Genomic DNA, 8,493 nt, shown 5'->3' on the forward strand with positions numbered 1-8,493 from the left:
CTGTAACACCCCCGCCGGAGCGGAGGCCACCTTCGCGCGGGGACTTAGACCGACGGCAAACCGGTCGTGACCCGCGCCGGTCGCTAGTGCGCTGAGACGGTGCGCGAGCCGACTCGGCAGCGGCGCCTTAAGCGTCCGCGAACCGAGACGGCGCGCCCCCGCACCCAACTGAAAGCGAGCCGGCGACCTGACGGGCCCTCCCGTTTGCCTCTCAACGGTTTCACGTACTCTTGAACTCTCTCTTCAAAGTGCTTTTCAACTTTCCCTCACGGTACTTGTCCGCTATCGGTCTCGCGACCGTATTTAGTCTTAGGTGGAGTTTACCACCCGCTTTGGGCTGCATTCCCAAACAACCCGACTCCGAGAAGACCCGAAGCGGCCAAGGCAAGCGCCCCTATGGGCCTAACACCCGCCGTGGGACGAGGCCTCGATCAGAAGGACACCGGCGCTCGCCGTTAGCCGCACTGGGACTTCCGTACGTCACAACTCGGCGCGCTCGAAAAGCGCGCAGATTCGACGCTGGACTCTTCCCGGTTCACTCGCCGTTACTCAGGGAATCCCTGTTGGTTTCTTTTCCTCCGCTTAATAATATGCTTAAATTCAGCGGGTGCTCTCGCCTGAACTCAGGTCGTATGTGTCAAGCGGGCCGCTTCTTACACGGCCCGCTGGCATCGCAAGTCGTCGCCGCCGGCGCCGACCGAGCGCGTACCGTCGCCGCCTTGGCCCACGGTCGGTCTTGATCTCGTGACCGGACCGACCGACCTGGACCCGCCCCTCGAACGTAGTTGAACACGTCGAGGGGCCGGCGGTGTACGGGACACGCGGTCGCGCCGAGAAAGCTCGGCGACCGCTTCAACTTGGGGCGACGCCCGGCCGTCTTCGCAGAGGCCAGGCGACGGCCCTCGGGTGAGGACGAACGCGACCCTGAGGCAGACGCGGTCCCGGGATTGACCCGAGACCGCAATTCGCGTTCAGAAGGTCGACGTTCAATGTGTTCTGCAATTCACATTACTTCTCGCACTTGGCTGCGTCCTTCATCGACTCGCGAGCCGAGTGATCCACCGTTAAGAGTCGTCCTCGACGTTTCGCCCGGCGCCGAAGCGCGCGGACGTCACACTGTGGGATCGACCACAAAACCACCACCGACAACAACTGCACAAAAACACCAACAAACGGCGCCGAGCGACCGCCGGGCTGGGCCGGCGGCACATCGAGCGCGGTGCCCAGAAGCCACCATCGCACTCGGCTGCCTTGCTATGCCAACGTGTTACGCGTGTCGCACGGGGCGGAACCCCGATTGACGGCCGCCCTCTCGGCGGCACCCAAAGACAATTAAGTGCGCGGTCGGCCGGGGCCTACCACCACTTTCGGTAATGATCCTTCCGCAGGTTCACCTACGGAAACCTTGTTACGACTTTTACTTCCTCTAAATGATCAAGTTTGATCGTCTTCTCGACACGCCGACGCGGCCGTTGCCAGCCGCGACGGGGCCGATCCAAGGATCTCACTAAACCATTCAATCGGTAGTAGCGACGGGCGGTGTGTACAAAGGGCAGGGACGTAATCAACGCAAGTTGATGACTTGCGCTTACTGGGAATTCCTCGTTCAAGGGAAACAATTGCAAGTCCCTATCCCAATCACGAATGAGGTTCAACGGGTTACCCGGACCTTTCGGCCTAGGTTAGACACTCGCTGCTTCACTCAGTGTAGCGCGCGTGCGGCCCCGGACATCTAAGGGCATCACAGACCTGTTATTGCTCAATCTCGTGTGGCTAAACGCCACTAGTCCCTCTAAGAAGTTAGACGCCGACCGAGAAGGTCGCGTAACTATTTAGCATGCCAGAGTCTCGTTCGTTATCGGAATTAACCAGACAAATCGCTCCACCAACTAAGAACGGCCATGCACCACCACCCACAGAATCAAGAAAGAGCTCTCAATCTGTCAATCCTACCTGTGTCCGGGCCGGGTGAGTTTCCCCGTGTTGAGTCAAATTAAGCCGCAGGCTCCACTCCTGGTGGTGCCCTTCCGTCAATTCCTTTAAGTTTCAGCTTTGCAACCATACTTCCCCCGGAACCCAAAGACTTTGGTTTCCCGGAAGCTGCCGGAAAGGTCGTCATGGTAACGCCTCCCGATCGCTAGTTGGCATCGTTTATAGTCAGAACTAGGACGGTATCTGATCGTCTTCGAACCTCTGACTTTCGCTCTTGATTAAAGAAAACATTCTTGGCGAATGCTTTCGCAGTAGTTCGTCTTCCGCCGATCCAAGAATTTCACCTCTAACGGCAGAGTACGGACGCCCCCGTCTGTCCCTCTTAATCATTACCTCGTGCTCCGAAAACCAACAAAATAGAACCGAGGTCCTATTCCATTATTCCATGCAACACTATGCAGGCGAACAGCCTGCTTTGAACACTCTAATTTTTTCAAAGTAAACTTATCGGCCACCGCCGACACTCAGTCAAGAGCACCGACGGAGAACCGAAGGTGAGGCGAACGCAACCAGTGACACGCCTTGCGACGGACCGGCGGCGCTCGCCCAAAATCCAACTACGAGCTTTTCAACCGCAACAACTTTAGCATACACTGTTGGAGCTGGAATTACCGCGGCTGCTGGCACCAGACTTGCCCTCCAATGGATACTCGTTAAGAGTTTTAGGATGTACTCATTCCAATTACAGGGCCTCGTTAGAGTCCTGTATTGTTATTTTTCGTCACTACCTCCCCGTGTCGGGAATGGGTAATTTGCGCGCCTGCTGCCTTCCTTGGATGTGGTAGCCGTTTCTCAGGCTCCCTCTCCGGAATCGAACCCTGATTCCCCGTTACCCGTTATCACAAAGGTAGGCACGTAGCGTACCTTCGACAGTTGATAGGGCAGACACTTGAATGATACGTCGTCGGTGCAGAGACCGTACGATCCGCGTGGTTATCCAGAGTCATCAAACGTCACAGGACGAACCCGGTCGGTTTTGATCTGATAAAAGCGCGCCTCCCGAAGTCGGCGCTTAATGCATGTATTAGCTCTAGAATTACCACAGTTATCCACTTCGCTTACGAGACCAAATAAACCAAGACTGATTTAATGAGCCATTCGCAGTTTCGCTTTACGAGAACTCGTACTTGCACCTGCATGGCTTAATCTTTGAGACAAGCATATCACTACTGGCAGGATCAACCAGATAGCTGCGACAGCTGCGCTCGGCCCTTGCTGGGCCGCCCGGCGCGTGCTCGTCGCATTCGTTTAAGACCGAGGCGATCGCCTGCGGCCGTACTCGGCTTCGACAGTCGCTGGCCGCGACGTCCACGCTCTCGCCGGCAGTGCCAGGCGGAGCGATTTGCGTTTTTTCTTTGCTCGCCCTCTCTCGGGCTCGATCCATTCAGTTTCGCACAAACAAGAGCTCTGCCGGCCGCCTGCAGCGGTGCCTAAAACCCGGGCATAACAATGCGACCGTTCTGCTAGGCCGACAAGCGCTCAAGCCAGACGCTCGATCGAACGCCCCCTACATATTAGTCGAGACAACGGCTCGCTCATTAGCATCGCGTTTGTACTTTAACTTTTTTCGGCTCGGCTTCTTTCGACGCCGATGCCGGCGACGCAGCACTCTCTCGCCCGCCAGCCACCGAGAAAAGGGTGCGCTCCGACCGGCCCCGCACCGCTCTTTCTTGGCTCATTCGAAATTACTGTCTTTCGCTCTGACATGCCTTACCTAGGGTTAGGTTAGTATGCTTGCACGTTTGTACTTTAACTTTTTTCGGCTCGGCTTCTTTCGACGCCGATGCCGGCGACGCAGCACTCTCTCGCCCGCCAGCCACCGAGAAAAGGGTGCGCTCCGACCGGCCCCGCACCGCTCTTTCATGGCTCATTCGAAATTACTGTCTTTCGCTCTGACATGCCTTACCTAGGGTTAGGTTAGTATGCTTGCACGTTTGTACTTTAACTTTTTTTGGCTCGGCTTCTTTCGACGCCGATGCCGGCGACGCAGCACTCTCTCGCCCGCCAGCCACCTAGAAAAGGGTGCGCTCCGACCGGCCCCGCACCGCTCTTTCTTGGCTCATTCGAAATTACTGTCTTTCGCTCTGACATGCCTTACCTAGGGTTAGGTTAGTATGCTTGCACGTTTGTACTTTAACTTTTTTCGGCTCGGCTTCTTTCGACGCCGATGCCGGCGACGCAGCACTCTCTCGCCCGCCAGCCACCGAGAAAAGGGTGCGCTCCGACCGGCCCCGCACCGCTCTTTCATGGCTCATTCGAAATTACTGTCTTTCGCTCTGACATGCCTTACCTAGGGTTAGGTTAGTATGCTTGCACGTTTGTACTTTAACTTTTTTTGGCTCGGCTTCTTTCGACGCCGATGCCGGCGACGCAGCACTCTCTCGCCCGCCAGCCACCGAGAAAAGGGTGCGCTCCGACCGGCCCCGCACCGCTCTTTCATGGCTCATTCGAGTTTACTGTCTTTCGCTCTGACATGCCTTACCTAGGGTTAGGTTAGTATGCTTGCACGTTTGTACATTAACTTTTTTCGGCTCGGCTTCTTTCGACGCCGATGCCGGCGACGCAGCACTCTCTCGCCCGCCAGCCACCGAGAAAAGGGTGCGCTCCGACCGGCCCCGCACCGCTCATTCTTGGCTCATTCGAAATTACTGTCTTTCGCTCTGACATGCCTTACCTAGGGTTAGGTTAGTATGCTTGCACGTTTGTACATTAACTTTTTTCGGCTCGGCTTCTTTCGACGCCGATGCCGGCGACGCAGCACTCTCTCGCCCGCCAGCCACCGAGAAAAGGGTGCGCTCCGACCGGCCCCGCACCGCTCTTTCATGGCTCATTCGAAATTACTGTCTTTCGCTCTGACATGCCTTACCTAGGGTTAGGTTAGTATGCTTGCACGTTTGTACTTTAACTTTTTTTGGCTCGGCTTCTTTCGACGCCGATGCCGGCGACGCAGCACTCTCTCGCCCGCCAGCCACCTAGAAAAGGGTGCGCTCCGACCGGCCCCGCACCGCTCTTTCTTGGCTCATTCGAAATTACTGTCTTTCGCTCTGACATGCCTTACCTAGGGTTAGGTTAGTATGCTTGCACGTTTGTACTTTAACTTTTTTCGGCTCGGCTTCTTTCGACGCCGATGCCGGCGACGCAGCACTCTCTCGCCCGCCAGCCACCTAGAAAAGGGTGCGCTCCGACCGGCCCCGCACCGCTCTTTCTTGGCTCATTCGAAATTACTGTCTTTCGCTCTGACATGCCTTACCTAGGGTTAGGTTAGTATGCTTGCACGTTTGTACTTTAACTTTTTTTGGCTCGGCTTCTTTCGACGCCGATGCCGGCGACGCAGCACTCTCTCGCCCGCCAGCCACCTAGAAAAGGGTGCGCTCCGACCGGCCCCGCACCGCTCTTTCTTGGCTCATTCGAAATTACTGTCTTTCGCTCTGACATGCCTTACCTAGGGTTAGGTTAGTATGCTTGCACGTTTGTACTTTAACTTTTTTCGGCTCGGCTTCTTTCGACGCCGATGCCGGCGACGCAGCACTCTCTCGCCCGCCAGCCACCGAGAAAAGGGTGCGCTCCGACCGGCCCCGCACCGCTCTTTCATGGCTCATTCGAAATTACTGTCTTTCGCTCTGACATGCCTTACCTAGGGTTAGGTTAGTATGCTTGCACGTTTGTACTTTAACTTTTTTTGGCTCGGCTTCTTTCGACGCCGATGCCGGCGACGCAGCACTCTCTCGCCCGCCAGCCACCTAGAAAAGGGTGCGCTCCGACCGGCCCCGCACCGCTCTTTCTTGGCTCATTCGAAATTACTGTCTTTCGCTCTGACATGCCTTACCTAGGGTTAGGTTAGTATGCTTGCACGTTTGTACTTTAACTTTTTTCGGCTCGGCTTCTTTCGACGCCGATGCCGGCGACGCAGCACTCTCTCGCCCGCCAGCCACCGAGAAAAGGGTGCGCTCCGACCGGCCCCGCACCGCTCTTTCATGGCTCATTCGAGTTTACTGTCTTTCGCTCTGACATGCCTTACCTAGGGTTAGGTTAGTATGCTTGCACGTTTGTACATTAACTTTTTTCGGCTCGGCTTCTTTCGACGCCGATGCCGGCGACGCAGCACTCTCTCGCCCGCCAGCCACCGAGAAAAGGGTGCGCTCCGACCGGCCCCGCACCGCTCTTTCTTGGCTCATTCGAAATTACTGTCTTTCGCTCTGACATGCCTTACCTAGGGTTAGGTTAGTATGCTTGCACGTTTGTACATTAACTTTTTTCGGCTCGGCTTCTTTCGACGCCGATGCCGGCGACGCAGCACTCTCTCGCCCGCCAGCCACCGAGAAAAGGGTGCGCTCCGACCGGCCCCGCACCGCTCTTTCATGGCTCATTCGAAATTACTGTCTTTCGCTCTGACATGCCTTACCTAGGGTTAGGTTAGTATGCTTGCACGTTTGTACTTTAACTTTTTTTGGCTCGGCTTCTTTCGACGCCGATGCCGGCGACGCAGCACTCTCTCGCCCGCCAGCCACCTAGAAAAGGGTGCGCTCCGACAGGCCCCGCACCGCTCTTTCTTGGCTCATTCGAAATTACTGTCTTTCGCTCTGACATGCCTTACCTAGGGTTAGGTTAGTATGCTTGCACGTTTGTACTTTAACTTTTTTCGGCTCGGCTTCTTTCGACGCCGATGCCGGCGACGCAGCACTCTCTCGCCCGCCAGCCACCGAGAAAAGGGTGCGCTCCGACCGGCCCCGCACCGCTCTTTCTTGGCTCATTCGAAATTACTGTCTTTCGCTCTGACATGCCTTACCTAGGGTTAGGTTAGTATGCTTGCACGTTTGTACTTTAACTTTTTTTGGCTCGGCTTCTTTCGACGCCGATGCCGGCGACGCAGCACTCTCTCGCCCGCCAGCCACCTAGAAAAGGGTGCGCTCCGACCGGCCCCGCACCGCTCTTTCTTGGCTCATTCGAAATTACTGTCTTTCGCTCTGACATGCCTTACCTAGGGTTAGGTTAGTATGCTTGCACGTTTGTACTTTAACTTTTTTCGGCTCGGCTTCTTTCGACGCCGATGCCGGCGACGCAGCACTCTCTCGCCCGCCAGCCACCGAGAAAAGGGTGCGCTCCGACCGGCCCCGCACCGCTCTTTCATGGCTCATTCGAGTTTACTGTCTTTCGCTCTGACATGCCTTACCTAGGGTTAGGTTAGTATGCTTGCACGTTTGTACATTAACTTTTTTCGGCTCGGCTTCTTTCGACGCCGATGCCGGCGACGCAGCACTCTCTCGCCCGCCAGCCACCGAGAAAAGGGTGCGCTCCGACCGGCCCCGCACCGCTCTTTCTTGGCTCATTCGAAATTACTGTCTTTCGCTCTGACATGCCTTACCTAGGGTTAGGTTAGTATGCTTGCACGTTTGTACATTAACTTTTTTCGGCTCGGCTTCTTTCGACGCCGATGCCGGCGACGCAGCACTCTCTCGCCCGCCAGCCACCGAGAAAAGGGTGCGCTCCGACCGGCCCCGCACCGCTCTTTCATGGCTCATTCGAAATTACTGTCTTTCGCTCTGACATGCCTTACCTAGGGTTAGGTTAGTATGCTTGCACGTTTGTACTTTAACTTTTTTTGGCTCGGCTTCTTTCGACGCCGATGCCGGCGACGCAGCACTCTCTCGCCCGCCAGCCACCTAGAAAAGGGTGCGCTCCGACCGGCCCCGCACCGCTCTTTCTTGGCTCATTCGAAATTACTGTCTTTCGCTCTGACATGCCTTACCTAGGGTTAGGTTAGTATGCTTGCACGTTTGTACTTTAACTTTTTTCGGCTCGGCTTCTTTCGACGCCGATGCCGGCGACGCAGCACTCTCTCGCCCGCCAGCCACCGAGAAAAGGGTGCGCTCCGACCGGCCCCGCACCGCTCTTTCTTGGCTCATTCGAAATTACTGTCTTTCGCTCTGACATGCCTTACCTAGGGTTAGGTTAGTATGCTTGCACGTTTGTACTTTAACTTTTTTTGGCTCGGCTTCTTTCGACGCCGATGCCGGCGACGCAGCACTCTCTCGCCCGCCAGCCACCTAGAAAAGGGTGCGCTCCGACCGGCCCCGCACCGCTCTTTCTTGGCTCATTCGAAATTACTGTCTTTCGCTCTGACATGCCTTACCTAGGGTTAGGTTAGTATGCTTGCACGTTTGTACTTTAACTTTTTTCGGCTCGGCTTCTTTCGACGCCGATGCCGGCGACGCAGCACTCTCTCGCCCGCCAGCCACCGAGAAAAGGGTGCGCTCCGACCGGCCCCGCACCGCTCTTTCATGGCTCATTCGAAATTACTGTCTTTCGCTCTGACATGCCTTACCTAGGGTTAGGTTAGTATGCTTGCACGTTTGTACTTTAACTTTTTTTGGCTCGGCTTCTTTCGACGCCGATGCCGGCGACGCAGCACTCTCTCGCCCGCCAGCCACCTAGAAAAGGGTGCGCTCCGACCGGCCCCGCACCGCTCTTTCTTGGCTCATTCGAAATTACTGTCTTTCGCTC

General features: G+C 56.1%; 2 non-coding genes and 1 pseudogene across 2 annotated transcripts; all 3 read right to left on the reverse strand.

The window, feature by feature from the left end:
- Window positions 1-631, reverse strand: part of LOC144419344 (large subunit ribosomal RNA) — a 3,695-nt pseudogene extending 3,064 nt beyond the window's left edge.
- Window positions 632-919: 288 nt separating this feature from the next.
- On the reverse strand, window positions 920-1,073 carry LOC144419321 (5.8S ribosomal RNA). The gene has a single exon (XR_013473989.1). It is a non-coding gene; the product is annotated as a 5.8S ribosomal RNA (ribosomal RNA).
- Window positions 1,074-1,371: 298 nt separating this feature from the next.
- LOC144419332 (small subunit ribosomal RNA) lies at window positions 1,372-3,181 on the reverse strand. Its single transcript, XR_013474000.1, has one exon. It is a non-coding gene; the product is annotated as a small subunit ribosomal RNA (ribosomal RNA).
- Window positions 3,182-8,493: the final 5,312 nt, after the last annotated feature.

The sequence above is a fragment of the Styela clava genome, unplaced genomic scaffold (assembly GCF_964204865.1).
Source record: "Styela clava unplaced genomic scaffold, kaStyClav1.hap1.2 HAP1_SCAFFOLD_35, whole genome shotgun sequence".
Classification (NCBI taxonomy): domain Eukaryota; kingdom Metazoa; phylum Chordata; class Ascidiacea; order Stolidobranchia; family Styelidae; genus Styela; species Styela clava.